This window comes from Trichomycterus rosablanca, chromosome 3, assembly GCF_030014385.1.
Source record: "Trichomycterus rosablanca isolate fTriRos1 chromosome 3, fTriRos1.hap1, whole genome shotgun sequence".
In the NCBI taxonomy this organism is placed as follows: Eukaryota; Metazoa; Chordata; class Actinopteri; order Siluriformes; family Trichomycteridae; genus Trichomycterus; species Trichomycterus rosablanca.
In genome coordinates this window covers 899,383-905,752 of record NC_085990.1, presented here as the reverse complement: position 1 = coordinate 905,752, position 6,370 = coordinate 899,383, and positions in this window count along the sequence as shown.

Below are 6,370 nucleotides of genomic sequence, written 5' to 3'. Positions count from 1 at the left end.
TAGATAAATAAATACATTAATTAATAAATAAATTAATTTATAAATAGATAAATAAAAAAATAAGTAAATAGATAATTAAATAAATACATAAATAGATATATAAAAATAGATAAATTAATTAATAGGTAAATAAATAACTAAGTAATTAAGTAAAAAGATAAATAAATAAATAAATAAGTAAAAAGATAAATAAATAAATAAATAAATAAATAAATAAGTAAAAAGATAAATAAATAAATAAATAAATAGATACATAAATAAATTAATAAATAAATAGATAAATAAATACTTTAATAATTTAAAAGATGAATATACAGATAAATCATTCAATAGTATTATACGGTTGGGCATTGGGTATTGTGTTGGGTCGGTGTTCCGTTTCATCCCAGAGGTGTTGAGTGGGGCTGAGGTCAGGGCTCTGTTCAAGACACTGGAGTTTCTCTTCACATCATTAAAGACCTCACTCATTCAGGAACAGGAAAGGACCTTCCCTAAACTGTTGCTGCAGAGTCAGAAGCTTGTAATTCCCTTTATTTGATTGGTTTATTACACCTGTTAGCAAGTGTCAAAAATAAGAAGGAGTGTCACAATACTTAGTGTGTATGTAATACATTTGGATATTACAAACAGGTCCAATGCGGCGCTATCAGCCGGTCGGGCGTCTGAGATGGGGAGGGTGGCTAAAACAGCCTAGTCCCAAGCCTGAATAAAAACATGAGGGTTGTGTCAGGAAGGGCATCTGGTGTAAACACTGTGCTGGAGCAGATTCTCTGCAGCGCCCCCTGTAGACGGGAGCAGGCGGTTCTCCGGAGACTGCGTGTGGAGCTGGACAGCATCATCACTGTAATCTCAGTCTTAGGAGGATTGATCTCTCTTCTTAAGTTTAATGAGGAGGAAGGGGCACGAGGGGAACTGGGGGGCCCCGGCAGCTTTTAAAGAATTAGGGGAGCTGCTCTGTGTCACGCTCAGATGGTGAGATGACGGGTGATGGTGAGGAAGGGCAGCGGCCCGGGGATGAAGACTCCACCGGGAAAAGCTGACCAGGATACAGTCCTTAAAACAGAGGTTCTCAATCAGGGGGCATCAGTGAGCCTGGGGGTGAGGGGTTGAGAGGGGTCCCATTGCATTTAACTAAGAGGAATCAAACATGAATAAACGCTTGTGCTGTTGGATAATAACAAGGATAATAATAATAATAATAATAATAATAATAGTAATAATAATATATTAATTATAATAATAATAATAATAATAATGATAATGATAATGATAATGATAATAATGATAATAATAATATAATAATATAATAATGAAATTAATAATAATAATATAATAATATAATAATTATAATAATAATAATAAATAAATAAATAAATATAACAAATACATAAATGTATAAATAGATGAAAATAAATTAAAAAATACATGAACAGATAAATAAATAAATACATTTCTATAAATAATAATAATAATGTTAATAATTATAATAATAAAAAATAATTTAATTAATAATTACTAATAACAAATACAACAATGATATTAATTAATAATAATACAAATAATGATAATAATATTAAAAAAAAGAATAATATCCATATAATAATAAAAACAACAATAATTACAATAAGAGAAAATAATAATGAATTAATAATAATAAAATAATAATATACATAAAATAATAAAAACAATAATAATAATAATAAAATAACAAGAATAAAGTTAATAATAATAATAATATAAAACAATAATTCTAAAAACTATAATACTAATAAAAATAATATAATTTCATTTATCAGTAATTCTGAAAAGTGAAAGTAATTCTGTTTCGGTCTGATTTAATCGTACGTCTCATTTCTGATTAATAAAGGTGAGAGAATCATTTATAAGGAAACGTGTCGCCGCGGTTCTTCTTCCCGCTGGGATCAGCTCCATACCCTGTACAGGATTCCAGAGCTGCTAATCTAGCTACGCTAACAGTAGCGTTATTAATGGTTCTGGGCTCGGTTGGCATGTGAATAATGTGGCGTGAATAATTGGGAGGGCTGGAGGGTAGCAGGTGCTTCCTCACACAGCTGCTGTACGGGGGGTTCAGGGGGCACAGAGACGCTCGTCCGTCACAGGAAGTTCAGATTCTCCCGACTGCACCGCAGCAAACAGCGGCATGACATTTCTAACACGCATTTCACCAAATTCTGCTCTCAATCTAGTCATATCCGATTCCCAGATCGTGTTTCACCTCTACTGCTGCAGACCTCCACTCCTGACTAACACACGCCCCCTCCGACATGTGTGCAGCACCAACCGCTTCTTTTCACCTGCACCAGGAGGCTTCATACGGAGATCCGTATCACGCACAGTCACGCACTGATCTCTGTTATCCCCTGTCTCTGTACAGCACCATCAATCAGCCAGCAGAGGGAGTAACTGCAGCAGTTATAAGAGATATCTAATATTAAGGGGTGCCCTAATAATTCAATATTTTATAATGATTCATAAAATACCAAAATGTTAGAAGTTTATTTATTATTTTTTTAATACTTTAAATAAAGTATTGTTTTTCATATCTGTATTATCTTTATCATCCAAGTTGTTTTATAACTGAAATATGTTTACTTTAATTCCTGTTTTATTAGACAACCTCAGAATTTTAGATAAATACTTTAAATAAAGATTTAAAATAATAAAAGAACATGTTCAAAAAATTTAAATCCATTAAATAAAAATTAAAAATTAATTAAATAAAATTAAAAATAATAAGAGAACAGGTTTTAAAAATTAAAAATCATTAAATAAAGATTTTAAATAATAAGAGAACAGGTTTTAAAAATTAACATTCATTAAATAAAGATTTAAATTAATAAGAGAACAGGTTTTAAAAATTAAAATTCATTAAATAAAAATTAAAATTCATTAAATAAAGATTTTAAATAATAAGAGAACAGGTTTTAAAAATAATCTCAGACCGACTTTAAAGTCCAAAGGATAAAATCAGTGAACTTTGTTCTTTTAACTGGGAATCTGACATTTTATCATTTGTTAGGATTTTAAACATTCTGCAATTAAAAAACAACTTTTATTTTTGTTCATGAGGCTAAAACTAACTAAAAATGAGAGTAACACCTCCCAGAATTCTGAACTCCACTCTGAACGTCGTTGTCATCCTCGGTGGCTCCAGGCCAGTTTGTTATCGTTTATATCTTGAAAGGAACCGGGAGCTTTTAGTTCTGGATCTGCGACCCTAAATTGATAACAGATTGCCAGAAATCTTCTCCTGAGCTCAGACATGAAGAGCGGAGGGTTTTAGGATGGGGTGGGATGAGGGGGGCAGTAAATGTTTAAAAGGTTAGGGTAGTTAAACCGCCGCGCTGTGACTGGAGTCTCGGCCGGAGGGCAAAAAGACTGAAAACTGATCTGTGTTCCAGTCTGACAGGTAATGACGACGGGTCAGGAGGAGAGAGGTTAGAACAACCGACATTATTATGATAAAAGGTCAGAATTAAATCATACAAAATAATAAGATGACTTTATTCTTATTTTATTTTGACCTCAGAGATAACTGGACAGTCCAGAACTGTAGAGAGTAACACCCTGAATGAGGTGCCAGTCCATCACAGGGCAGATACAAACACACACACTCACTCAAAGATTTAAAAATTATTAAATAAAGATTTAAATCCATTAAATAAAGATTTAAGTTATTAAATAAACTTCATTGGCTTCCCGTTGCTCAACGCATTCAATTCAAAATTCTTCTATTCACTCACAAAGCTCTCCATAATCAGGCCCCATCCTACCTCACCGACCTGCTCCATCAGCACATTCCCTCCCGTAGCCTTCGCTCTTCTGAGGCTAACCTACTGTCCATACCCTCTAGGACCAAGCACCGGACCTGGGGTGACAGGGCCTTTTCCATAGCTGCTCCATCTTTATGGAATGCTCTCCCCAAACACCTACGAGATTGTCCTGACCTGTCCAAATTCAAGTCACTTCTCAAAACTCATCTATTCAGAGTGGCATTTAACTTGTAACAACACAAAATAAATGCTTTTATTTTTGCTATTCTTTTTAATAGTTTTTATACTTAGATCACGACAGAAATGTGAAGTCCTAGATCCTAAAACTTGTAAAGTTTTCAGTTTCCTGATTGCATGTAAATCTGTCCTGTTTCTGTCTAATTTTAAGAAATTGTTCTATATTTGTTGTTCTCTCTCATAATTTAGCTAATTTTTAATGAACTGTCTTACGCTGCTCTCTTTGTTTTTATTTTAATTATTCTTGATGTTGATGTACTATTTTGATTTTGTACTATGATTTGTATGGTGTATGTACGTATTTGTTTTGATTATTTGTCTTATGTAAAGCGTCTTTGAGTATCTTGAAAAGCGCTATATAAATAAAATGTATTATTATTATTATTATTATTATTATTAAATAAAAATTAAAATCTTTTCAATAAAGATTTAAAAATTATTAAATAAAGATTTAAAAATTATTAAATAAAAATTAAAATCCAATTAATAAAGACTTAAAAATTATTAAATAAAGATTTAAAAATTATTAAATAAAGATTTAAAAATTATTAAATAAAAATTAAAATCCATTAAATAAAGATTTAAAAATTATTAATAAAAATTAAAATCCATCAAATAAAGATTTAAAAATTATTAAATAAAGATTTAAAAATTATTAAATAAAAATTAAAATCTCCTCCCAAACCTCACAATTTTACATACATTTATTAAATAAAGATTTAAAACAATAAGAGAACAGGTTGTAAAACTAAAGATTGTGTACAGATTTTAATGTTCAAGGGACAAAAACAAGTCAATTGTGTTGTATTAACTGGGAATTTTCACATTTTCACTGCACATGAATAAAAATCCTAATATAAGTGTATAAATCACATCCTAAAGGTGCTTACATTACCGACGACCTATAAGAACCCTACACGTACGTCTGGCACTCGCTCTAATCCCCTCTGAAAAGTTCAATGTTGCTCGTCTTTCAGCTCCCTCGCTCCAGCCAGATGGAAACCACGGTACGTTGGATCCCTCGGAATCCGCCACCGGGGATGCCAATCTGGCCGGCGTGTGTGGAGCGGTCCCGGGCCATGCGTGTAACACCATGTGTAAGGAATCTAAACTTGGGGCGGCGCTGATGCGATGAGACGAGCGTGTTTCTGTTGGACAGAAGTGAACGAGAGAATACAGGGAGGGGGGGGGGGAAGGAGAACGTTGGGCAGGGCCGGGTATAGAAAGATGGAGGATTAATACGACAGGCTGGTGGTACCGCTGCCAGGCCACCGGCACCGGTATCAGTTTCTCTGTACTTCTCATCACACCCAGTCCAGAACAAAGTGAACAAACTCATTTACACTGGATGCTTTTATTTAAGGGTTAAGAGTCTCACTCAGGGTTCCAGCAGTGCCAACCTAGCGATGATGGGGCTTAACCTGGCAACCTTATGATTATTAGTCCAGTGCTCACAAGAGAGTGAACTTTCAGTGCCACTGCACATAAACCTGCAGGAATAAGTTTGTAAACCCCACGTTAGGTGAATTTGACCAGGTTTCTGAGTCCAGTGCCCCCTGTAAACTGTTCTAATAAAACTTAAAATTAATTGTTCTTTTAATCAAAGAAATATTGAGGTAAAAATCCGATTTTTTAAATTTCCACTGCATATGAATAAAAATATAAGCTTATAAATCACATCCTACAGGTGCTTACATTACCGACGACCTATAAGAACCCTACACGTACGTCTGGCACTCGCTCTAATCCCCTCTGAAAAGCTCGATGTTGCTCGTCTTTCAGCTCCCTCGCTCCAGCCAGATGGAAACCACGGTACGTTGGATCCCTCGTTAGTTCCAAAGGACAGAAAACTGCACCTAAGTTTAAAGCTGGACGACCACGTCGGACATCGGACTGTCCAAATTAAAAATGAATACCTGGCAACCTTTGTTGTAGTACATCAAAGAAATGTTAGAAACAAAATCTGATTTTTTGCTCATTTTGGACCGAATTTTTAAAACCCAGTGTTCATTTCTATTTGTCTTTATTACTACACCCTCCCACCACCACCATTTATTTATTTTATTTATTTATTTTTTAAATAAACCCTAAAATAACCCTTATTGTGTCTCCTAGATACACAGAATGTTGGGCCTGAAGCTTTGTCAGACATTCAGTTGGTTGGTTTTGACCACTACAGGGATGTTTTTTGTTATATTAATATAATATCTCTTTAGTTCGTCTTTATGGTCCTTCAGGGTGCCTCCACTACTCTCTACCAATCATGACCCATAGTTTGAAACACAAATTTTTAGAAAAAGGACAGAAATCCAGTCATTACAAGAGGGTTTAATGTTTAG